The sequence below is a fragment of the Epinephelus lanceolatus genome, chromosome 2 (assembly GCF_041903045.1).
Source record: "Epinephelus lanceolatus isolate andai-2023 chromosome 2, ASM4190304v1, whole genome shotgun sequence".
Taxonomy (NCBI): Eukaryota; Metazoa; Chordata; class Actinopteri; order Perciformes; family Serranidae; genus Epinephelus; species Epinephelus lanceolatus.
Window position 1 is genome coordinate 32,813,831 of NC_135735.1, and position 27,760 is coordinate 32,841,590.

The following is a 27,760-nucleotide window of genomic DNA, read 5'->3' on the forward strand; positions in this document are numbered from 1 at the left end:
TTTAGGCAACAAAAACACATGGTTGGGTTTAGGAAAAAGAACAGGGTTTGGCTTTTTAATTTTACGGGGTCTGAACACTATCTCCCAGGTGAAAGTCTGTGTTTGATGGACCCCTCCAGCACCCCTCCTACCCACCCTTCTTGGACTCTCACTGCTTTAACTTTCGTTAAGGCCACTTATCATGACAATGTTAAAGGACGGCTTTCTTTGTTGGTGTCTGACACCGCAAGTCACTGCCTGAGTGCCGGATTTCGATGACTTCAGAGTGAGACCAGGTTGGCATTTCTCTAGAGTTTAAAGTGTTTTGTCTCTGTGACTGGAAACACAAGGTTTATTGGGGGAGAATGGGGGCAATTGAAACAATTCTATTGTTTTGATTTCATTATTCAAAAACCTCTTGAACAACTTGGGGACATTCTTTAGGTACAGTAGGTAACTTGTATGTCAAATGTTACATCTGTCCCCACGTTCAGGAGCAATTGTAATTGGGGTAAGGGTAGCATTTTATCAAACCTAATTCAACAACTACAACTGTTTACAAATGTATGTCTAAAGCCCTTCTTGCATCAGCAAACACACAAAATATTTTCTGGTGGTGCAGAATAAATCTCACGCACTTCAGGACCTCTCCTGAGAAAAACTCCTGGGGGAACCACTAAGCTTCATTGAAAGAGGATATTTTTGTTCTAAAATGACTATAACTTTGGAAGATGCTGAACTTTAGAAAGCATTTTAGCTCAGAATGATAATTGTGGATTTTGTTCCAAATTTTTTACAGTGTAAAGGTATCACTTTACAGTATGGACAGGATGAATAATACAGCAACCAATACCCTAACATTAATATTACACATTTCAGTGAGTATTGCATTATGATGGACTTTAAAAAATCCTACCTGCTCCTTAAAAGTCATCCTGGGTACAATCAGATACCCTGTGATTTGGCTCAGAATTGAAGTGTGTGTTTTTACCCCCTCTATTATGAGGATGGGACTTCTGGAGTGCTTTGTGCAGTCACGGGGGGCTTACATTAAGCTAGCTGTTTATCCTTAGTAACAAAAGAAATGAGTGAGATTTGTGTTGATGCTAATATATTCCTAACATCTCCCATCCTCTCTTAATTTAGACCATAAAGGTAACCCCACAACTGAGAGGACACTCACTTCTACTTCTAAACTCCAAGCACTGCGTCTCATTAAAGAAGCTCAAACCCCTCCTGAAAGGCACCCTGCGAATATTCTATTAAACTAGTAGAAATTTTGTCACCTTAAAGTCTTTTCTTCTCTGCCACTTGATTAGCGTTAAGATGACTTTGCTTGCGAGTCAGTGATGAATAAAACATTTGTTTGTAGGTCGCAAACAGCAGCGGCGTGAATGTAAATCAGCACAACAATGTCACAGTTTGAATAAAAATTCATTACCATTTCTGAGCCAATATTCTGTAGCCTAGTGTGTACACTGTACATGTACAAAAGGTTTAAAGTCTGCCGTACATAATAATACTCACACATATGCTTCAGTCAAAGTAAATGAAAGTCAAGACTGTCACTTAAATATGTAGTTAATTACATATTATCATGGTAAATATATTCATCAAGTGCTGTATGTGTTGTTGTGATGTATCTCCATTTCTTCCGCTAAAATGTGGCAAAAAAAATTCATCCAAAAAGTAGATTGGTGCTAACACTTCCCTTTCAACCCAAGCTCTATATACACACTCACACATGCACAAAATTCCCACCCATGCACACATATCCACTCCCTTCCTTCCTTCTTCCCCTCCAGAGTGTCTCTCTGTTCCTCTCTCCCCAGTCGGGATTATTTACCACTACATCCAGCATACTGAAGCTCCACAGCTACTCTGCCCCGGGAATGCCTGCAGCCATGCAGCAATCAAAGCGAAGCGTCATCATCTACCACCTGCACCCATGGGAGCTCAGGAACGAAGAGGGAAGGAGAGTAGAGGGGAAGGGGAGAGGACGGTTAGGGGAGTGATAGAGACAGGGGGACGAAGAAGGAAAGAGGGAGATGAGAATCTGAAACCTCTGGGACTGGGGAGAGTGTGAAGGAAAAGAGTGGAGGGATAAGCAAAGCAGAGACACTGGCAGCAAATACTTCTTCCCCACGTGGGCTCCTTGGGACCCACAGAGACGGATGCGAGAAAGGAAACAAGGAGAGAGAACAGATGGAGGCGCAAAGAGAGAGGATTATGGTAGATGGATTGCAGGATGTAGAAAGGGTAAAACAGAAGATGAGATGAAGATGAGATCAACTGCACCTTTTTAAAACACAATGGGAATGAGAAAAATGAAGTAGACATAAGAAAAAGGCATAAGAAAGAAAGGAGTGCAAAAGAAAAGAAGAAAGGAGGGGTGACAGAAGGGTTTTAACTTCATCTGAAACCCTGCAGCTCAAGAGAGTGAAGAAAGGAAGGAGACGAGAGAAAGAAAGAACAATGAAGGAGCAGGAAAAGGTGAGGATGAGAGGGAGTAACAGAGAACGGAGGGAGAGGTTGAGGCATTAAAATTAAAAAGGCGGAGATGGGAATTTGATGGCTTGAGAGAAAGGAGATTAATAGTGGCACAATTGAGGGAAAGGTGATTTGAAGGTAAAGAGAGAGAGTCAGAAGGGTCAGAAACAAGAAGAAACATAGACTGACAGAGAGAGCATGGTACATTTAATGAAACAGAAAGAACCAGCGGCAACAACAAGACAGCAAAAGAAATAACAACTAGCCCAGGAGGAAAGGTGCTATCTGTTATTCATTTGGTATCCAATGAAACTATCCGAAACTACCAAAATGTAATTGACCCAACTGATGTGAAATTACATCAGTGTCAGATTCATCAGAATACATTTAGCATGTGGAGCCACAATGGACACTTGAGACACTTAATTTCTTACAGTTTTTATCTTAAAGGTCTACTATGGAGTATTGCCCATTACTGTATGTAAACACACCCACCAGCAAAAGTCAAAGCAAAAGCCAACCTCGGACTCTAACACGGTCTCACTCCAAAGTTGTCAGAATCCAGTGCTCGGGCAGGGACTTCTGCCTTCAGACACTGTCGAAAAAGCCGTCCTTTAATGTCGGCATGATATGCAGCCGGTCACCATTATAATTCAACGGCAGCCAGAGGCATGATCGGAAAAACGCAGTGGGACAAGAACGAAAGTTAAAGCAGCGAATGTCAGAGTAGGGTGGGTGGGAGTGGTGGTGGATGGGTCCAACAAACACGACTTTCATGACTTTCTAGGCAAGTGGTGTTCACGTCCCGTAAGATTATAAGCCAAACCCTGTTCTTTTTCCTAAACCTAACCACGTGCTTTTGTTGCCTAAACCCAACCACGTGTGTTAGGGAAGAAGGGAAAAAAAACATCAGTTGGCAATGTTGTATTAATGTATTGCGTTTATTTTGAAAGAGACTGTATGTAAACAGTACATTTCCGGTAAAAACAGGAAGTGTATTTTGAAAGAAGACAACACATGTAACAGGCAGAACTTGACACAGCATCCCAGAACAACAACAACCAACACACCCAGGGTACCCTTTACACTGAATCTGGACGTGGAAAGTCCATGACCATACATCGATATGTGACGAAGTCAGAGTGAGAATGTGTTGCAGATTCGCTCTTGTTCGGCATTTTGCCTCGTTATATTTGTGTTTTTTCTGTGCTGTGTCTCTTGAAATGATCACTGCCTACAGTTTGCCTCCTGGTTGCTACCTTTTCGTAAAGCCCAGACCTCACCTGAGCGCTGTGTGGGGGACACACCCATAACCTTTCCGAACGCAGAATATAAGAAGAAAATAAGAAAATACAGACAGAGGGCAGAGTCTCTGCTGAAAAATACACTGCTACACACTGAGAGTGGGTCATAAGTGATGATTGAGAGGGATTACTTTTGTATGAGTCTATACCTTGTTTTCTACAGAAAATCTGCGTAATATGTCTTTAAAACAAGTGTACAATATGCACAACTGAAGTAACAGTGAACGTGTCAGCCAAATTGACTGATCAAAGGAAATAAAGTAAGATCAGAGTAAATAAGTACATGAATCATAGATAGATAGATAGATAGATAGATAGATAGATAGACAGATAGATAGATAGACATGAGAAACAATGTGTGTAATATTACTGATAACAGAATAATGGTAAAATAATGGTAGTAGTAATAATAAGAAGAAGAATCTTAAATGTCCACAAATGGGGGGAATTTGCATTTAGATTCACAGGTTGGTTAAAACACAACATCCCAAGACCACAGAAACTGTAGTCACACCACACCTTATATCATAGCTTGTGACAAATATATTGCCATTCAGCAGCACTTAAGTCCAGACACAGTCTTCTTTAAATTGTTGCGCCTCTTAATGTGTGAGATGAACGGCTGCCAGGCCTTAAGAAAAATTGTCAGGTGTGAATCCAGCTTTCTCTAGTTGCAGAAACTGCATTAGATCTTTAATCCAGCAAGTATGGGTGGGGGGTGTCTCATCCTTCCACCCAGTCATCTAGCAGTCACTAAAATAGATTTTCTCACATTTGCTGCATTAGAAAAACAAGGGGAAAAAATTGTGCTTTTCTTGTTGGCTTGCCCTCCATTTGTATTTACACCTGATGTTAATAATCGTTTTCATTATCTCCATTCATCGCTCATTGTGATTAAATGTTAATATGCAGATGAGACAGTCGGGCCTGGCAGACTAATCAAAAACACAGTGCGTCCCAGAACAAGGGAAGCAGTGTCATGTAGGTGGAGTCAGATTAACTATTAAGTTGCTGGGTGGATTTTTGTCACATTGTACAGATCCAATTACATTGCGAGCATGACCACCCCCAGATTAACTCTTGGCTGATCCAGTGTGTTCTTTGTGTATTAATATCTGCATTAACATGGGATTGTCCTTTTCCAGATAAGATATCCAGATTGATCCTGTTTTTACCCTAAAAGCAATCCAACATAAACTCTATCAGATGTATGCTGAAATATCCCAATGACATGCCTTTACAGGTGTAAACCACAATCTGAATAGAAACTATAGGGAGGCTCCACTTTAAATGGTGAAGTTTGATTTGGCAGCACTGCAGATTAGCACGTCACATATTAGTCTATAATGTCTCACTATGATTAATATGATTGTCAACTTAAATTGTTATTTATGCTATTGGGATATACACTCACCGGCCACTTTAATAGGTACACCTTGCTAGTACCAGGTTGGACCCCTTTAGCCTTTAGAACTGCCTTAATTCTTGGTTGCATAAATTCAACAAGGTGTTGGAAACATTCCTCAGAGATCCATATTGACATGATAGCATCACGCAGTTGCTGCAGATTTGTCGGCTGCACATCCATGATGCGAATGTCCTGTTCCACCACATCCCAAAGGTGCTCTATTGGATTGAGATCTGGTGACTGTGGAGGCCATTGGAGTACAGTGAACTCATTGTCATGTTCAAGAAACCAGTTTGAGATGATCTGAGCTTTGTGACATGGTGCGTTATCCTGCTGGAAGTAGCCATCAGAAGATGGGCACACTGTGGTCATAAAGGGATGGACACGGTCAGCAACAATACTCAGGTAGGCTGTGGTGTTTAAACCATGCTCAGTTGGTACTAAGCGGCCCAAAGTGTGCCAAGAAAATATCCCCCACTCCATTACACCACCAGCAGCCTGAACTGTTGATACAAGCCAGGATGGATCCATGCTTTCATGTTGTTTACACCAAATCCTGACCCTACCATCTGAATGTGGCAGCAGAAACTGAGACTCATCAGACCAGGCAACGTTTTTCCAATCTTCTATTGTCCAGTTTTGGTGAGCCTGTGTGAACTGTAGCCTCAGTTTCCTGTTGTTAGCTGACAGGAGTGGCACCTGGTGTGGTCTTCTTCTGCTGAAGCCCATCTGCTTCAAGGTTTGACGTGTTGTTGGTTCAGAGATGGTCTTCTGCAGACCTTGGTTGTAATGAGTGGTTATTTGAGTTACTGTTGCCTTTCTATCATCTTGAACCAGTCTGGCCATTCTCCTCTGACCTCTGGCATCAACAAGGCATTTTCACCCTGAGAACTGTCACTGGATATTTTCTCTTTTTCGGACCATCCTCTGTAAACCCCAGAGATGGTTGTGTGTGAAAATCCCAGTAGATCAGCAGTTTCTGAAACACTCAGACCAGCCCGTCTGGCACCAACAACCATGCCACGTTCAAAGTCACTTAAATCACCTTTCTTCCCCATTCAGATGCTTGGTTTGAACTTCAGCAGGTTGTTTTTACCATTTCTTAATGTACTGAGTTGCTGCCACGTGATTGGCTGATTAGCTATTTAAATACCTGAACAGGTGTACCTACTGGATGCAGACAGAGTTTTATTCTGCTTAAACACAGTGGAGAAGTTCCACAAATACAAAAACTTTTCTTTTATATTTCACCCTTGTATGTGAATACATCAGTAATTTAAAACAGTCAAACCCTTTGAAGCAGGGTTTCAAATGAAGTGAAGCCACAGTGTACCGCCTCAAGCACAAGCTTTTCCCTTAATAGCTGTCAAAGCAGAAAGCTCAGTCGATCCCCAATTATACCATGATAAAGTTAGTCTCTCTTAATTGTCCATTAACGTAATTATCACACGCAGTAATTGCCTTTCAAAATAATGGGCACCAAAATGGCCTAGTAGCAGAATTTTGATAAGCGCAACACCTAAATTAGACCCATGATGTTTTACCTGAGTGATAAAAATGCACCGGGGAGTGATTAAACCACTGGAAAAAAAACTGTTTCTGAGATCATTAAATGCTTAAAGGCCACAGTTTCCCCTTTGATACAGCACGAGCAAGCCCAGAAAATAGACAGATCTGTAAACAAAGATTTGAGCAAAGTGAGAGGGCTGTTGTCAGCATGGTGACCAAATGAGAAGATGAAGAAAGTAAAAAAAAAAAAAAAGAGGTACACCAGGAGGAGAGGAGGTGGCTTGAAAATGAGACCAAGATGTAGAGGCAAAGAGGAAAATGACACAACAGAGAAGAGAAACAAATGCAGAAAGTGACAGAAACAACAAAGGAGTGTAACAGATAGAGTGAGCAAAAGAGAGGGGACGATGAAGGAAAGGGTGTCGGGATGCCTGCTGGGCCTCCTGCGAAGTGACAGCCCGATAAACACCTGAGACTCAGACGATGATGATGGGCGTCAAGGGGCGAAATGCAGCCTGGCTCTTGCTCGCTTCCTCTCATCTGGTGATAATGGTAATAAACAGCAGCATAAATGAGCTTGCCATCCGTGTGTGGGTGTGTGTTGGTGTGTGTGTGTCTGGGTGTGTATGTTTGCAGCATAAATGAGCTACCCTCTTCAGTTTGACAGGGCTTTATAGATGGTGTGTGCATTGCTGGGATAAAAGGCAGATCCATTTGTGCCTCATATTAGAGGAGCGCATGGGTTGCCATCATTTCAGCTACCATCACCCTCCCATCCTTTTCTCTTCTCCCACTTTCTTAAGTCCCCTTCCTCTTTTACTCTTTGCTTCTTAAACCCACCCACTCTCTTCCCCTGCACTTCTTAGGTTAGGCTTTTCCCCGTACCTTTTTGTATGATATATACTGTATTATCAGCTTTGGTCTCCCTCCTCACTTTGCTTCTATTCATCCCCATGTATTTTTGTTATTCTATTATTTTACCTTCTTTTCCAGTGCTCTTGAACATAAACAGGAAATGTAAAAAGTATATGATGATTAACAATACTAAAATGGGGCCCCCACATTACAGCAGAATAGTATAAAAGAGTCTTTTTTCTCTCAGTACTGTTATGCTGTCGGGACAATTAATAAATTGGAATTTTATGTCTGTCATCTTCCTTGTCTGAGGATGAAAGGGTGACACGGGCTTAACACTGTTTGAGTTTGATTAAGTCTCATAGAGTGTTGACAGAGACAGACAGCGGAACGAGTGGATGTATCAACTGTTAGCCATGTGTATGTTTGTCTAACAAGAGTGTGTGGCTTCAGAGAGTTATGTTTGCTTTCCCTGAGAGCCATTTCTCTGTGCAGTGTGGTCGGTTTGTGTGTGGGTGTGTGCATGTAATGACCTCGCAATATGACAGAGAAAACGTGACAAAACCGCCAAACTGGATTTGGTCAGCTGTCAGATAAATTAAGGCAACAACTTTGGCTAAGAGTCATGGGTAAATACTTCACATATTTAAAGTTGTGCTTGTTAAAACATAGAACGTAGATTAGATTTTGGAGCTTTGGCCCCAGTTATGAGGATGGGATGGGCCCATAATTGGCTTGCAACATACTGTAACTGTAAGATTAACCATCATTGCATTGAATCAGGGCCTGTATCAGCAAGATTTGGGGATTAGCCTGCTAGCAAGGAGCTAGTGAGCTGCATAGTAATGCCCCTGAAATTCTTTAATTCCTGACTGTCATCACTTTAATGGAGCTCAGTTTACCACCATATTCTATCACTGCAGCTCAATATAAGGTCACTTATTGAGTTTCGTAGTAAAAATAGTTTTTATAGACTTTGTTTGATAAGACAATGGTTGTAAATGAAAAATATGCCCAACACCATCCTGGCAGTTGAGGCAACTGTATTCTCTTGCAAGATAGTGGGTTGTCCCTTTTGGGTTGGGAGTCTGCTGTGGTTGCGGTGGTTTAGGGTCTTATGGGCTGGGAGCCAGATCGAGCCCACAGGAGGTTTTCTGCTATTTGTTTTCACTATTATTTCCTGTTACCCTCACCTTGTGCCATCACAAGTTGATAACATGCACCCACAACTCGGGCTGTTTGGTAGCAGGGGCCCACAACCTCTTTTGTGGGACATGTTTCTGGCAAAATTATGTAAATGAAAATATAAACATACTACAAATGCGTAAATATTCAAACAAGTAGCCTATTAAATCTGGCAGGGAGTATCCTGAAACAAAGGGGAAAGTAGCAAAATAAGATTCTGGGGCTGGCTGCCATTCTACGCTAAATAATCACCCAGAACATCCCCAAAAAGACAACAAAATTATTGTCTGCTTGACAGAGTCTAATAAGAAATGATTATTTTCCAGCACTTTATGGAAATTTTATTACTACTTCACTTGTTATCGAGTTTAAGTCCCCAGCATCTAAAAACTGAGGGATGCAAACATGCATATGTTGCTCCATTTGCATTATTAGCATAATTCACATAAATTAGCATATCACTTACTGGGCCAGTTGGGATACAGCTGACATGGTTTTGGGGGCTACTGAGGATGCTGAACCAATTTCTGACATTTTTCAAAATTTAAAGTGGATACTTAAACCAGAGGTGACTGCATTTCAACTCTGAATTTGTGGGCTGGTTTTGATTAATTTTACGTTGATTTAGGGTTCCAGAGGACCCTGAATCAGTTGGATTGAACAGATTAATTATGTATTTGAAATTCTTAAATAAATTCAACTTGGTTATATATTGCAGGATATTTATGATCACAATCATCTAAACAAGTGGGATTATGGGCATTTCATTCACAGACCATATCACTCTGAGGCGACTGATTATTCGGTATTGGAAAAAAGTGACCATACAAGAGTACAATAATATGACTATAGCTTAATACTATCCTTAAAAAAAGAGAGAAGGGAATATTATACAGGTAAGGGGATCGGTGCAGTGAAGAGGAAGCTGAACCTGAAAGCACTTTACCAGCTTATGTTCATCACCTGTGTTCATAAACTCTCGGTAGAGACTGATAGAATAAGATTAAAAATACAAGTGGCTGAATTAAGCCTTCTTTGCTTTGTGTCTGGGCTCACCCTCAGGGACAAGGCGAGGAGCTGGAAGGGGAACCGCAGCTCTCTCACACTGAAAAGGAGCTAGTTCAGATGCTTTAGGCATCTGATCAGAATGCCTTCTAGACGCATCCCTGTAGAAGTATTTTGCTCACATCTTATTAGGAAGAGAACCCTCACCTCAGGATGCTCTACAGGGGCAGCTGGAGGATATGGCTGAGAAGAAGGACGTCCATTACCCAGACCCAATGTAATTCTTTTAGATGGGTGGACAGCACTTGAAAAGGTAGTGATAATTATTAGGAAGACTTTTACTTATTGAGAATGTAAAACCAGCAAACTCATGTATCTGGTAAAGTCTTGCATGTGTGTGCAGGCTATACATCCAAAGTCTTGCTGCATGGCTTCACATCTCTCAGCCAAGAGAGGATCATAGTGGGATCAAACAGCCAGTGCTCTATTGTCTGAGCCACTCCTACTGGGAACGCTGGGCCCAGAGTACACACACACACACATACACACACACACACACACACACTCTCATACAAACACAAACCACACAACTTGCATTAAATGATGGTTCGTCAGACAGCAACTGTCCAAGTGGGAATGAGTCCGGTGAATCAAGTATTGTAAAACCAGAAATAATCAGATGGTGTACACCTGTGCGGCATGTACATGGTCACGACAGTCCATGTTTGTGTCATTTCTTTATCCCATGACAACACACATAACACATGTCCATCTACACTGTTGCACAAGACTACATGCATGTGCGTGTAGGTGTGTCTTGCACTCCACCTAAAGAGGTTTGAATGGCACTGAGCGTTTAGTGTGATCAGTCTCAGTGTCAGTAGGTGACTTAGCAAAAACTGATCCAACAGCTTTGAAAAGTGTTTTGTGCAGCAGGAGGAACTGGATGAGAGAAGACAACAGAGGAAAAAGACACCCTTCTAATGACGGCGGTTTCTGTTTTATCACTGAGTAATTACACCACAATTTTCCCCTGATATCCTCGTACTTTCAAGTCTACTTCAGTAAGGAGGCGAGGAGAAAGGGTGGCACAAAGCAGTAATGATGGGAAGCTGAACTAGTTCATTAGAACTCCCTTTGACAGCAAGCTGCACCTGTTTGGTATTTTACTATAGGCGTCTCTTTGATTTTGTTAATGCAGAACTTTCTTATTATGCTTTTATTAGAACTTTTTTTGTATGCTTTCATGTTTGAGATGTTTGCCTTGGTAATTTGGTAGGTTATGTTTCGACAACCTGCTGGAAAAAAAACAATCAGTCAGAAGAACAAAAAGATCTGTGGCATTTTTCAGTTGTTAGAGAATACAATCTGGTCATGTTGTCCTCTTGCCACAAACAAATTGTTGCAGAGGTAACTGAAACAAATGATATACCTTAAGACTTTTAAAAGCCTGTCTTCAGTATTGTGCATGAATACTCCTTAATGGCACCACTACTCATATTTTTGCTGAATTGAATGTTTCAGTCTGCAACTTATGTACTTAAATGTGAGCGTTTGCACTCTCACGGCAGTGAACAATGCACCCTGAAGATTTATGACACCTAGCAGGCCAACAAAACACCGGCATGGCTAGTGCTACTAGCAAATCAGACAACACAGCTACCGTCACTGCTGAAGTCAGTTTATATGGATACTTAAAAGACTTTTATGAACAAATTAGTACAGATTTGTTTATATGCAAAATGCACCCACCGGGTCTGAATAAAATCAAGTCTGAACATAAGCCACTCTAACAAGCACTGGACCAGTCTTGGGAAATATCTGAGTAAATGATGATCACAAGAAATCATTACCTAAAGGTGAGACTGTAATCCAACAGCCATAAAGTTCCTCAAACTGAGGTAAACTCAAAGCATTTTTGTAAAGTACCTGATCTTCTTTTCCCTATTCTTGCTTTTCCTAAATTGTGTGCTCTGAAGTGAAATCATTTCAGTCAGGAGGGGCTTGTTCTGAGAGAAAATAATATTTATTTACATGTGCACTTAAGTATGAGAAATATGAAAAGTCTTCAGTGATTAGACACCATCCTGATGCCATCGATTACAGGAGAGTGGTAGTAGATTAGGGAACCCCCCCTATGGAGTCTAGATGCTGGTGTCGGTAATGGTCGTGATGAGATGAGGAGGGAGCTGAGGATCTGAATGTGAAGAGGAGTGGGCTTTTGATGAGTTTGTTCTGGGCTCTGGATAAGGTGACTGGAGGTGAATTGGGTACATACATACATACATTGTTTTTTCAAAAGTAATCTGTGTCTGTGATTCTATAGTAGTATACAGTATATTGTGAACTGTGGAAGTAAACTAGGACCTTTTAATTTCTGTGGACTGAACTTTGAGCTAACTCTTGGGAAGTTTGAACTTGCAACTCACTTGTCTATTTTAATGCAGCACTAATGTTATTAGTCTCTGTAATAGATTGGAGACAAAATCCACAGTTGTTCTGTGCAAAAATAGACTCCAATGTTCAGCAGAAACTAATGAGTCTTCAGCAGTCTAAGTTAGCCAAATCAAGTTGGCATTTGTCTTTCTGTCATATATAAATATACATGTATAGTATATAATGATTTTTGTAAATGTCAAAACTATAAAGCAGTTGTATTTTCTATAATTTGAACGTATAATATTTAGAAGAAACTCCCCATGTCGTTTTTTTATAAATGTAGCACTTGAAGCAGTTCAGCATATCTGCTGAAGTTACATTATTGGTGAATTTTGGGGGTTGCATCCACATGGTTGAATGCACTTATTGTCAGTAGCTTTGGATAAATGCATGGAAATAAATGTAATATCAATGCTTATACTTGATAAAAAAAAAAAAAGAATCCAACCCATATAGTACCACATGTTTGAACACACATTCTTTTTTTTCTTTTTTTTTAACTTTTCATCAAAACAGTGATTCTAGTGGTAACACATGGCATTGGTTGCCTGTTAATAAAAAGAGGATTGCAAAGAGAAGATGTACAGATGAAGGGGTCATATTTTTTAGCATATATTAGTCAAACGGGCTATTATTGTCAGTCCATGGTCATTTATGTCATTTTTGTAATTAAGTCTGCGGCTCTGAGACCTATTACCCAATACATCTACTGCTATTGTCGCAGACAGACTGACTCACTGAATGAGAATTATACCGCTAAACGAATTAAAATCTCTTTAAAGAAGATTGAGACATGGGCCAGAAATAAGACAGTAGATGTTAAGCACTGGGTATGTGAAAGGCTTTTGAATATAGACCGTCTATAGGTCTATTGTTATGAAGTCAGAACCGTTAAAATAAAAGCATAGAGTGATTCTACTCTTCTGAATTGAGCCAAGATGCATTTGGAAAAATAAAAAAAGAGATAACAGATAAGAGAAAGTAGTTTGACTATACTACACATTCAATAATTGTTCCATTTATAATTAAAAAGACATGTACGGTTTTGTATCTGTTGTGTTGCTACATGTAGCTTGACACACCCACAGTCCTTTTATAGCTCCATCACACCACCTGCAACGACCAATCAATTCACTGAGTGGGTCTTCCTGTATGGCAAAAACATAACATACGCCAGTATGTTATGTTTTTGCCATACAGGAAGACATAACATACGCCAGTATATTCTCCCACCAAGCTTCACTGCCAATATTTACTCTCACTTCATTATTGTGATTACCAGCTGCAACAATGTCACGACAACTGGAGTGATCCCAGTGGAAGATGGTCTCTTGTTATCATGGTGTTTCTCTGCCTGGAGACAAAATGATGGTTTAAAAGCAGAAGCATCTCAGATAAGTTAAACATTGTAAGATCTGCCCTGAACATTACAATGATGAAGAGAGATAGCGACACTTTCTACTTGTCATACAAATTAATATGAAGATCGTCTCAAGACACTCGTGATGTATGCATAAAGCAACACAATAAAATATCTCTCCCAAATGCCTCTGTAGACAATAAGCATCAAGATGACTAATGAACGTGTTACACAATGCAGCTGACATGATGAATACACACAGTTTATCTCTTCATTCCATGTTTTTATTACACTGTAATGAGCAGTAATGAAGCTGTGCTATTCAGGATACTCTTGTTGTAATGTTGGGAGCTTTACTGTGGGAATATCAGTCAGACATGAGAAGTTATAACTCATTCAACTGCTGAAAGCAAACCAGTCAACCAACCAGTAAGTCAGTCAATCAATCCATCAGGCAGCCAGTCAGTCGACCAACCAGTGTATGACAAATTGAATGTTTCACTGTGCCCATTATCCATTCAACTCATTCAAGAATAATCAAGCCGCTCAGCCTCATTTATTTATTTATTTCCCTTCTCTCTCTCTGTGGCTGTGCTAAAGGCAAAGCAAAGTCGCTGATCTGATTCCCTTTGTCATCCAGACTTAACAATTTGCATACCCTGTGAGTTGCATTCACAGGGTATGCACACAAGTAGCATTTAGCTAAATGAGACATCAGTGGTTGAGAAGGTAATTTAAGACCGATGAAAGGGAAAGTGTCTCTCTTTCTCTTCTCCTTGTTCCTCTCTGCTTTTCCTCCTTCACAGTGATATCCCTGATCCCTCTGATCTGCTACATGCTGACAGTGCAAGACAGTGAAGATTAAGGTGGGCAAGGGATTCCTTCTACACTATGAGATTCACCACGGTATAATGTGCTGAGAGACGATGTCTTCCCTCACATGGCCTTAAGTAACTGACAGGCGGTAGTGTATAAAACATAGACATCAGCAAACATCCACATCCAGTCGGTGTCTTTCCCAGTGGTGTTCTGCCGGGCGGCCAGCCATCCTCATCTGATCTTGAGCAAGTGAATCACATGCTTAGTTTGACTGATGTCAGGTGAAATCTCTGTCTGTGTGTGGTTTGGAAGGGATTGTAATTGGCAAGTTGCACATTTCACATATGTTCTGCAGAGGCAAACCACTGAGCCTCAACCTAACAACAGGGCCACCGGCTCTCACACACTGACTGTGAGACTCACACAGGTGACTCTTTTCACACCCATCTCATGCAGTGAAGAACCAATCTATAACTAATAACACTGTGGTGAGAAAAGAGTTCACTTGCAGACAAGATGGAGCAGCAAAGTGCAATGGTAGCCCCATGCTGTTAAGGTATTTGTTCTTGAGGTGACCAAAAAAAAGGAGAAAAACCAAAATTACAGCCATAATTTTTATACTTTATATATTAAAAAAAAACATCACCAAAGAAGTCCATTTTGATAAAAATGTTTTCATAATAGGTTTGCTGAGAAACGCAATGAATTTCTGCTCAAAATGTTCCTATGACCATTCACAATTTTAAGTAGTTTCACTGTACAGAGAAAGGCAGCTCACATTATATTGCAACATCCTCATTTTTAAACTCTTAGGAATGAAATTTAATAAGTGTTTCTGGTTTGCCAAAATTTTCAATTGAGTCCTTTTAAGAATGACCATGGCTACAACTTTATGAAATTGAAAGTTATGTGACTTGACAGGTTGTATTTGCTTTTTCAGAATTAAACGCAAATCACCACAAAATACATTTTAACAAGAAGAAAATGTCCTTGTGTTTATGCCCTCACAAAGTCTTTTACTTCAGAGGTTTGCTGAAATGTTTAATGTAATCCTGTTCAGGATGGCCCTGACCACAACCATGTAAAATTTTACTATTTTACTCCAAACTAAAGTAAAAAATTGGCAGCCCTTCATTCCAGTCATGGAACATACAAACTTGGAGGGCAATGTATCTGTAAAATGGCATATACCCGCAAATTAAATATATTTGTCGTTTATATACACATACTCTGTAACTGATTCTGTCCACATTTCCTATTTTAAACATCATAAAACATAATTCTAGGCCTCAGAAATTCAGACATTTGTGATGCTAGCCAAAATTTTGTTCAATAGGAGGGAATTCACAAGCTGGGCAAGGACTTTAACAACTCTGACAGATTTGAAATTGGGAGAGAAAGAGAAATCCCTGCATCCTGCAGTGGAAATGTGACATTGTTGCTGGTGATTAATGGAATAACCATAGTTCCAAGCTCTTCAGCAAGCTTCACTGTTACTGTTTTTACCTACAGTTTAGGTAATACAAGCACAATTATTTCAAATGGCAAATACACACTGACCGGTTACTGAAAGTTAGTCCACCCTTCTAGTGTTTTCTGATTGTACTGAATCTCCTCCATAGAGGCCGCTATACATAAATATTTTAGCATAAATATTAGCCAGCACTGTAGCTGCTTGCCTCCAGCGAAATCCAGACAGCTGACAGTTTGTGAGTTAACAAGCAAATGGGATATGGTTTTAATACCAAGGAACCAAGAACACGATTGATTGACTGCATAGGTGCATTTATATAGCTCGAGTTTAGTTGACTGACATCTGTAAGGAAATTCATGGATGCCGTCTAGAGCTAAACATATCAGTCAAATAAACAGGTACACTGGGCTGCTCTCTACCACAAATATGGCGATGGATTCTTTTATCTTTTAAAATTCAACCAACCAACCATGTAAATATATTCACCACAGTGTTGTTGACCAGCAGCAGTGTCTGTAAGTAACATCAGTTATCTAAAGGATGTTTCTCAGTGACAATGATTTTCTTCATGAACCCTCATGTTAATTATTTACCCTCCATGGATCATACTGTATTATTAAATGCATCATCAAGGCTATTTTTAGAATTCCTTAGAAGAGACTTTAATGTAAGACTTGTGTGATAAAATGCCACTGTGAAGATGTATTTCATTACAATTTGATTTTATCTCATATTAACTGTGATTTATTATTTGATGTGTACAGTTTCTTAAGTTTTTTGATTATTACCAGACAGTGTCCAAGTGAGAAAAATGGCTAAAATTACTGGAATAAATACACAATATATTGCTAAGAGAAAACTAAGTAGGTACAATAAGGCCCAATTCCAATACCCCCCCTTTGCCCACTACCCCTTGGCCCTCAAAATGAAGCAACGAGGGGTAGGGGTAGAAATCTTTCCCTAGGAATTGGGACACCACTCACTACGTCACCGCGTCGGTTACGCTCACGCATACGTAACTATTTTAAACAGGAAGCTGCGAGCCATCTACATGTCCAACCGGCATCTACAATGGAGTCTCATTCATCCTACCAATCGCGTTTGCCACATTCATCATGCCTCGTTTGATGAATGACAGACAACAGGGGACTTCTGCTAGCTAGCTAACCAGCTAACATTGTGAGGCATTATAGTTATACTAGGTGGCGTGTTATCGTAATGTGAAAAATCTGACAATTTTGCAGAACAGGACAGATGACAGACACCAGATAGCTAGCCAGCTAACAAGCAACCTGGTGACGGTAACGTTAGCTATGTATGAACTTTTTTCCCCGTCTCTTGCTCGGTGGTAGCCATGGCGATGTCTACCCCTCGCTGGCAAGTCAGCATCTGAAATCCCTTGCTCCAAAGGGCTAGTTTCATACCCACTACCCCTCGTTATGCCCCCTACCCCTACATGCAAAAAGGAATTGGGACACCACTACCCCTCACGGGAACACGCAAATGTAGGGGTAGGGCCAAGGGGTAGGGCTAAAGGGGGGGTATTGGGACAGGCCCAAAGTATGGTTTTAGGAAGTGTCAGGCAATAAGGTGAACAAAAATTGAGAGGAAGGAAGATTAACTCTGGAGCACCAGCAGTGTTGAATACTGTATCCCCTCCTCAGCCACCACCCTCTCTTTCCCAGTAATTGACAGAGTGTAAGTGATTTACAAAAGCAAACATTGACATCATGTTTTATAGCTGATATTACAGCTGTGTTTTAAGTCATTATTCTCGTTCACAAACAGAAGTAAGAAAATAACACACATATAAATATCAGTAAAGGTGAACTGTACGTTTTTTCCGTCATATAAACGTATTTAATATGGGGGAGTTTCCATTATAAATTGTGAGTAAAACGTGTTTTTTTTATTTGTTTGTTTTGCTTGTTTAAAATTACGACTTCCCCATTCTATTTGCGAGAAAGTATCTATTTGGTGATGCTGGGATTTTTTCCAACATCAGCACTGCTTCGCTTAACCCTTCACACTGGAGACCCAATATGCTGCTCACAGCGCTTTCAGAATGAACAAGAGATCCCTCAGAGAGCTCACACTCTGCTCTTCTTCCCGTTAGCCAGACACATTGAAGAATGGTGGCAGAATCAGTAACAGTAGTCCACTATAGTCGCCACATATCACAGAGCCGGACTCGTTTGGTGGCTCTAGATGAAAGATGATATCACCCGGTCCGTTGTCATCTGGTGTCATCGTCTGTATTGATTCAGTGACAGATTAGCCCCGGGGGGAGCAGATTGTGTCTGTTGCTTGTTTTCGCTTCCTGCTTTCTTGGCATGATGCAATTGACATAGGGTGTATTGATTGAGCAATTATTGCAACACTTGAGACAGCTAGGGTCAGACGGGTGGGAGTAAGAAGAGCATGTGTACATGTGGTGTTCTAGCGCCACGGAAATCATTCTGTATTGACGGAGCACAGCTACATCTTTTTTCACAGAGGCTTAATCAGATGGGGAACACGCGCCCTCCCTAGGATAACATTGTAATATCAGCAAACTAAAGGGTTTACTGGGAACATGATGAAATTGATCCCCACTTCTCCTCAGCTCAACTACTTGTTCATTAGTGTGGGCAGCAGCGGTAGGCAATCTATTGGTACATCTGACTATTGATTTGGACAGGAGTATGTAGAGCCTTGCTTAGTGGAGTAAAGGACAATGTAAACCAACAAAGAAAAGCAAAGCTTTTTGTAAAGAGGGGAATCTACTGAGGGCTTAATTGCTTTGTGTTCAGAGAAAATAGTTTGGCCTCACCGCGCTCAATAGTTTGCCAGCCTGTTCAGCATTCATGTGGTTTTACAGCACCTCCAGCTTTGTCAAAACAGACTGGGACTTCACAGATCTGTGTGACATAGGACGCAAGGCAAGTTGGTCATTGACTATGGGGCAAAGATTGCCACAAAGGGCCCTTTAAATCAACCTGTGTTGTCAGTGTGTCACAGTGAGGGGATCCTGTGGGGGCAGCAGACACACAAATACACACAGGCAACCATCACGCAGTCGCCCTGTTCACTGTTCACTCTCCAGAGGCCTTCAGTGAGGGGGTTGCAACGACATATAAAGCAGTCTTAACTTGATGCTCTAATTGCCTTTGTGCTTTAGCAACACTTGGGCTGAATGATCATTTGAAGACAGTATTATGGCTTTTAGAAACAGAATCAGTAAGAGAGAAGGAAGTGAGGTCCTCTCCTGCACAGTGATACTTGAGAATATCAATACAAAGTGCAAACCATCTTAAAGGAATAATTCTCCCACAAAGTCATGCAGTGTAACTTTGAATTTTTGAAGAAAACTTTGTTTTTCTGGGTGGGTCCTTTTTAGGGGCTGGAAACATCAGAGCAAAGATATGGCCAAAATGTTTGGTCTGTCAATATAAACTTTTTGGTAAATTTGGAAGAAGCCAGAGGGGGCAGGCTATATGCAGGATCCTGAAGTTCAACCTTTTAAGAACTTTTTAAAGAAACTTTTCAAAGCATTAAATGTACTAATACTAACATTACATTGACTGTAAGATAGCACAACTAAACAGTCTAAACAGTAGTTCCTGATAACTCCTTGGACCAGTGTGTTGATGGGGTGTGAATACTTGGATAAGGTGGACATGAAATATACCGCAAGAGATTTAGAGTTTGTTTGGAGGTGTACTAATATTAGCGATTATGTTATTATTTTGAAGTCTACACTGTGTTGTGTAAAATATTACTTGTGGGCGCATCCATAAGCTTAGTTAGGCTAGCCTAATTAATGATTTGGCCTATGCAAGATTAATTTTATTATCATTTTTTTTAAATTAGCTTACATTTGAGCCATTATTTCCATGTTCTTGATCTTTTATTTTCCTCCTGAAATGTGCTACAGTTCGTAAAAAGTTTGTGCTAATATAAAAGCTATAAATGAATCGTGAATAATTTGTCTGAGTTTTATAATGATGATTGAAATATCACTGTGATAATGGTTTGCAGGTAGGCCTACATGTCATGAATGAGTGGTGCGGGCACTATTTATAGCCAAACTATGCGTAATGGTCGCGCGTAATGACAGTTGAATTTCTTCTCTGCTGTATTTGTAACATGTCTAATGAGTGGTGGAGCAGGCACAAATATCGATATGCAAACTGACGTTGTCCTCCTGCAAACAATAGCAAGCTAAGGTTCCAGGGAAGAATGTCAATCAGTATTATTTTTGACAGCGTGAGAAATTGCGTCGTGTGTGAAATCGGTAATTTGCGTGACAGTGTGAATGTTGACAGCGTGAAAATGCGTGTTGGAAAGTACTGAGCGTATGGCTGGATAAATGAGACTTGGATTGAATGGACGAGTTGTGTGAGAGTTTGTAAACAGATGTTTTGATATAGGTTTGCTGTATTTAAACGTTGTCCCCGATCAACCACTTAATCAATGTTAATCATGTACCATGGCATTACTAACTGATTTATGAATGATCATTTTGTGGGTGAAATATTCCTTTAATGCTACTATATTTTTCTCTGTGGGTTTAACAGCATTTAAACATGGATGTGTTTGGTCGACAGTCATTGCAGTACAGCAAAATCGCTTGTTTTGGCAATAAGAAGCCAAACGCATGAACCACAACAAATCATTAATTTTGTTGTAGGGGAAGAAGAGTGACACATATAATGAGTATATAATGAGCAGCAGAAATAATGAGTGAGCCACCACTACCACACCATCTGTACCACAGCAGCCCTGGCTGGGGCAGGGCTGTTTCACTCATATCTGCAACTCACACATAAATGATTCACTTAGTTTTATAAAGGCTGGCAAAAATAGGTGGATGGAAGATGCTCAATATGAACGGCTATCATTAATATGTACAATACTTCTGAGAGACCCTTAATGACTTTAATTAATATTATATAAACCACTGGCTTGGAGACAAAAAGAAGGTGAGGAACAGAGAGAGGCAGGTTGAATGAAACAACACGTACCCAATGCACATACAAACAAACATGCACATAAAAAGGACTGACAATTAACTGTTCAGACTTAGAAGTAATAAAAAAAAAAGAAGAGAAACATATAAGCATGCACGCACGCACATACACAGAGACACACACACACACACTACCACACTTGGGGGCCGTGCTCCAGACATCCTCCAGAGTGCGATGGGGGCAGGGGAGACAGTGATGGATTACAGGCACATCTGGGCTGTAATAAGTAGGTCCTGCATCCCACCTGCATTCAGCAGGAGGCAGAAATCCTGCATAATGGTTTCACATAGAAGGCCAGGTACCCCGGGCTGTATAATGCCTTGTCAGCGTGCATGTGTGCGTCTTGTCATTACTGGATTTACTACTCAGAGCAGAATAAAGCAGTTCTCTGAGGTGTTCTGGCTACTGTGCAACAGTATTAGCTGAAAAAAATGGCAACAGTTTGATTTTTTTTTTTTTTTGTAAAAACAAAAAAGAAAAGAAAGACTGAGAAAAAACATTTGTACACTTGGAGCACAGTATGTTTTATTGGCAGGATGATCTGTAAAATTTGAGATATTGTAACACCTGCCACACTTCAAAACACACTTCTGAAATACACTGACATCAAAGTTTTATTTTTGGAAGATTCATCTGACAGCTGAAAAACATTTAATTGAACAACCAACAAACTTAAGTGGTCCCACATTCTGCTCATTATCAAGTTCATACTTGTATTTTGGGTTTCTACTAAAACATGTTTACATGCTTTAATGTTCAAAAAATGCAGTATTTATCTCATACTGTCTGTCTGAACATTCACCCTCTGTCTGAAATGCTGTTTAAGCTCTTATTTTTTTAAGCCCCCTTCCAGAAAAAGCCAAATCTGCTGTGATTGGTCAGTGTGTCTGGGACACACTGGGACATTGTCTGTGTCATTGCAGCCAGTGAAATAACTGTAATGGTACTTTCTATCATTATAGACAGAATCACAATGTTTATTTACAATAACGTCTGGGAAGAAGATTCTTGCATCACATACATAAAATCAAACTGTGATGGGCAAATGCTGTCTTAGTCTTTTAGCCATCTAAAAAAAGGCCTACCAAAGAAAAGCAATATCAGTTTTACTGTACCTCAGCCAGCATTCGTATGTGGGACCCGTGTGGGTAACAAATGGGTTGACTAATGGGCCCTATACAGGATTGTCCATGGGTTCCATATTGGGCCCATGCCAATTGCCCTCTTCATTGGCTTTACCCAAGTGGACCCAATATGGGTTATGCAAGAACTACCTGGATACAAAGTGGGTATGGGCCCAAAATGGGCATCTTATGTATGGCCTGCTTGGGCAAACCCACCCATATGGGCAATTGGCACAGGGCCAATATGTAACCCATGAACAATCCCATATAGGGCCAATTTTTCAGCCTTTACTTAGCAGAACACTGGAGTTGCTGGTCTTCTGCATTCCATTCATTAGTTGGTAGGCAGTAGGTAAAGCGGAGCAAATGCTCAAATACAGTGTACACCTACTCTAATATGGATTTGTTTGGTGGTTAAAATACATTTTGATGCGGCTCCAACCATAGCATTACATTGCTTAGCTTCCACATTGGTAGATTTGGTTTATCAAAGATGATAACAAAGCAACAAAGAACACAGAAATCCAAACAGTTCATTTAAAGTCACAGTTTCTGGTATGGAACCAGTAGTGGTTTCAAATACATATACTTGCTTTCCATTAATGTAGACATGAGAGTCTGACTTTTCACAATTAGGGGACCTTTAAAAGCACTTGATCAAACATAAATGATTTCAAATATAGGATTGTTACTGGCTCAGTTTTTTTCCCCCTTTAAGGGTGTTGGCCTTGTGGGTAACCTGTGGTTGTGTGACGTGCGCTTCATGTATGTGGAGGGAGGCAGCTCTCTCTCTCGGGATGTCACGGTGAACACACGCAGCAAATAGTGATGATAGCGGTAGAGTTGGTGCGGACCGCTATAAGCTAGTTGCCAGCTAATAACGAGCCAAGCTAAAATTAATATTAATAAGCCAGCATGTTCCTACTGTAACTATGGTTCGGAGGTGGTAAGCTGTCACTGAGAGAGGTAACAGGATTCATATGAGACTTTTTTGTAAATGAAGCAAAATCACACACTATCTGATTTGAGGGTTCCCATACAGAATTCAAATAACACAATCCATTATAACTCCGGTAAGACACAACGTTTTCTTTTTTCAAACAAGTCCTTAATTGCTTGATGGAGCTCTCACGGGTACTGGAATGAGACAACAATCGATAAGGCCACAAAAAGCAAGACACAGAAAAGCACCACCTGCAATAATCCCCTATCTTGTTCAGCAGGGTCGTCCATCCTCAGCATGGTGCATCTACTGAGGTAGCCTGCTATAGCCTCAATAGCTCTTTAAACCAAACACACCTGGGGGAAATATTTCACCTTAAATTATTATTTCCTTGGGGTTTTTTTATGCAGTAGCACTCTAGGAGAAATGTGGGCTTCAAAGAATGTTACATTCATAGTTTTCCTCTATTATGGCTGTTGTGTCTTATCATTTACACCAAAGCATGACCGACATTTCTAGTTCACATTCATGGAATTTGAGTACAATGTTCTATAAAAAGACATACTACAGCACACTACAATTAGATGCATATATTTAATTAAGCATGGACTTGAACTTTCGCCACATTTAAGACCAATCAATTCATTGTAAGTGTTTAATTGATTCCCCTCTGGCAGAGTGACTATGAGCCAAGATACAGAGTGTGATCCAGATGGATATGGATGATCCGTGACTGATCATTGAAGGCTGCATCCACTAAGCCTGTAGAAATGAGAGCGCTAATCCATTCAGTTGTTTTGACCATGGAGGGTTCAATGTAAAATTGACCCTGAGCAGCACATTGTTTAACACAACGAATCTGAGTCAGTTCCCTGGCAATTTGCAATTAAAAGTAGATGAAGTGAAAACATAATCATTTACAGTTAATCGGTGCCAGTTTGTGTCTCAAATTATTTAAGTGTTAAACAATTATTTTCACTACAAAGGACAAGAGGAACAAAATACATACAAAGCAAAGAGGAATAAAAAGACGTTCATCTACACAAAACACATTCTCAATGAAATCACACCCAAAGTGCTATCTGCTTTGTAACTAGAGAAGTATGTATACAAGCCCTGTCATGACAGACACCTCCGCCTTTGCTTGGAATTGCTTCCACCGCGGTCTGTTCACGCTTCGGCACCTTGGCCGTTTGAGAAGCACTGACCCTTTACCACAGCTACTGACCGGCGCTTATGAAGTGCTTGACGGGTGGTTGTAAGGCAGGTTGGATTAATTAGCTTGTGGGCTAGCTGGTGTTGCGCCACGCCCCAAGAGGTATTACTGTGGGCGTGTAAAGCATCGAGTCAGGCCCTGACCTTTTTAGGCTGGGGTAAGGAAAAACACCAGTTATCATGGAGACATCCCTGGAGAATGAGAACACATTGTTTGTTCCCACTGGAGGGTTTACTATAAATGTCTCTGTCTCTCTCAGAGAATGAGATGTTACGTAATGTAATGCTGTGGTGCGTTAAGTGTTATTGCTCTGTATAATAGTTTCTGCGCCATTTTTTGTGCACAGTGTTATGGGCCATAAAGATTACCAAAGACCACTTAAACAGCCACATAAAATACAAGTTGGTGGTTTACTTTACTTGTATGAATCAGAAGGATGCTGGCTATATACACAAAATGGCTTTGAGAGTAACTGGTGAAAAGTATTATTTTACTTACTTTACTGACTGTGTTTGGAAGAACAGTTTAACATGTTTTGAAATAGGCTTGCCAAATATTGACTCCTTTTTAGCTATGTTTTTGGTCTCTACCAACTCTACCAAAATATGTGGGTCTCTAACTCTAACTTTGTCTGTGTGCTGTCTGGTCCAGGGCAGGTGGGATACAGCAGCTTTTTAGAGCCTTTACACCCTTGAGCCACAGGGCTGACACATAGAGACAGGCAAATATTCACTCTCACGTTCACACCTATGGACAATTCAGAATCACCAGGTAACCTAGCCTGCGTGTCTTTGGACTGTAGGAGGAAGCCGGAGTATCCAGAAAAAACCCACACTGACATGTTGAGAGCATGCAAACTCCGCACAGAGAGGTTCCCCAACCCCAGGGTTCGAACCCCCCACCCCAGTTTGAACCAGGAACCCTCTTGCTGTGAGGTGACAATACAAACCACTGCACCAACGTGCCGCATTTGATACATTGTTACTATAAAAATATCAATTGAAGACACTTTAAACTTTATTACAGGCAGGTGACTTGTTATTGTAGCTAAAAAACAAAGGTTTTATTTATAACATTACTGATGGTTTCGTTCCAGTGACTTGCCCCAGTGAGCAATGCCAGTGAGCGTAGACCACAGACTTCTGATAAGCTAAGTTTTAATTAGTTATTCAATTCTATAAAAAGGTGGTGTGATATCATGAATGAATCAGTGTGCTGGCAATCAATGGTGTTGCTCGCAATAGGCTCTGACTCTGAAAGACATCACCAGCACAAGATGGCGCCGGTCATATCCAGGATATTTCAGCTTCATTTTTGTACAGTGGGAGAAAGAGAAGATGTGTTGCTTTTCTCTATATACAGTCGTCAGCATGGATGCACAGCGGCCTTGAAACTGGTGGAGCTTTAATTGGTGTTTTTAGTTCTATCGGTGCCTTTCCAACGATAACATGTCAAAATGTTACTAAACAAAACCTGCTGCAGGCAAATGTGGATGCAAAACTTCACACAGTACATGTAATGTATATGTACACTGTCTTAGACATGATGTCCCTGCACCATCAGTTTATTTCATTTTCCTTTTATAATATGTTATTTACTATATCAGGGTGATGTTCAGCTGATGTCATGCATTGGATTAAAGCATTTTCTTCCCCTGAGCATCAGATTTTAGTTCAACTACTGAAGACATGTTTTCTAGCTGCAGCATTAGGTGGTCAAGTCTTGAACAGGCTCAATATAAAAATCTAATTGGTAAAACAACGGCACTGTAAAGTCTTCTGTCCTCACATTTGTAGAAGAGGCTTGATACTATTTGTCACATTTATGAACTTTCAACAGTGGTACAGAAGCTGTCAAATGTTCTTATATTCACACTTCTTCTCTCTGTACCCGTTCATGTCCTCTTCTAAATTCACTTACTCCTCAAGCCCAGGCCAGGCCAGTTGTCACAGTCAGCCAGAAAGTCAGGGCAGATAAATGTGACCCCTTATCTCTCTGTACCAACACAAAGTAGCTGTTTTGCTGTGTTGCATCCTTCCTGGTAATGCTGTGAGTTTGATATCAATCTTTGCTCTGCTGGATACGGAGGGGTTGGAGTTTGACCAAACGTGGTCCTGTTCAGGTTTGTAAGTGGCAGAACACAAGCGTTTCAGGCAGTTTAAACAAGCATTTTTAATGTGTTAATTGCTCCTGACTTCTCTATAGGTGCTGTGAATTGCATTGTTTAATTATTAGAGATAATTATATTGCAAGTAAGGATGTTAATGTATCCAGCATTATGCTTCATGCAGTCATTTGCATTGTTGGGGAAGCTGCTGTGAAACTGTAGCTACAGTTGTGATGTTACAAGGTAGCCCACTCTTTATTGAAAGTAGCCAACTACACTGCGGGCTACTTAAGAAAAGCAGTGTAACACGCTGAAGCTATGCCTTGAAGTTTGCACAGTACATAGAATCCATGGCTACAGTACATATAGACGCAGAAGGAACCTTTAAACTTTCCTGTACCTTTAACCCCCTTTAACATGGACATAAGTCCATGTTCATCATTCACACGTGAGAGCTTTTAAAACTGTTGGCTGCACTGCACTTTGGAGACATAGGAAATGAAATTCCAATCTCAACAATGCTGAGCAAGAAAGTTCAGAATCTCTTAAATTGAATTGCTCTTAAGTTTGAGTCTGCAGTGGAACTCTCAGCAAGCCTCCCACTCGGAGCCTAACCACAGCTTCATCCTAGCTAACAACATACTGCCATGATTGCAACAAGCATTGCGACCTTCACTCACTGTGGAGAAACTCACTGTGCAAACAGTATGCATCCTTTTTGAGTTATTGTGACAAATGCTGGCTTAATTCTAACAGTGTGGGTGGTGACATTTGTTGTTTTCCCTTGGGGTTCTCTTGCAAAGTCAAATGCACTGTGCTGAGATTGAGTTGTGTAGAGTAATGTGCGTACTGGAGACCACAACATAACTCTACTGGGTGGTGGTGCCCAACACTGAAAAGACAGAAAAATGGAAACTGATCTGAAAGAAAAAAGTATCCAGGCTCATTAAGGATTTCAGTGTCATCATTATTGGAGCAATGCAACTGTCAGACTCTCTCCTTGCCTCATCTTAACCATCCATCTGGCCAGGTTTCATCATCCAGCAATATGGCAAAAGGGAAACACATACATCCATATTACAAAAGGTGGTGTGTCTGTCCTTCATTCTTGGATGTTTTTTTTTCTTCCTCTTCTTCTTCTCATGACTCAACCCATATCTGCACCACTCTCCATCTGGCCTGCTGGCTCCAGATGCAACTGCCAGATTTTTTTTTTTGATTGGGCCATCTGGGCAGCTCTCTGCTGGAGCTCAATTGAAAGCAAATATAGTGTTAGTTCTTGTTCGGACTGCTCTTTTTTAAATGTGCAGACTCCCAAAACTTGAACACACATTCAAACGGATGGCACAGATAAATGGAAAACAGGTTTTTGGGCAGAGTGCTTGCACTTCCTTGTCCTGAAAAAAAGAGAGGACAGTGTTTTACAAAGAGTTTGATCTTGCATTGCTGAAAGCTATATTTAGAATGAGGTCATTCATTGAGGTCACTCCATATGGATTATGCTTTCCCTGGACAGGAGTGCTGTCCAAGC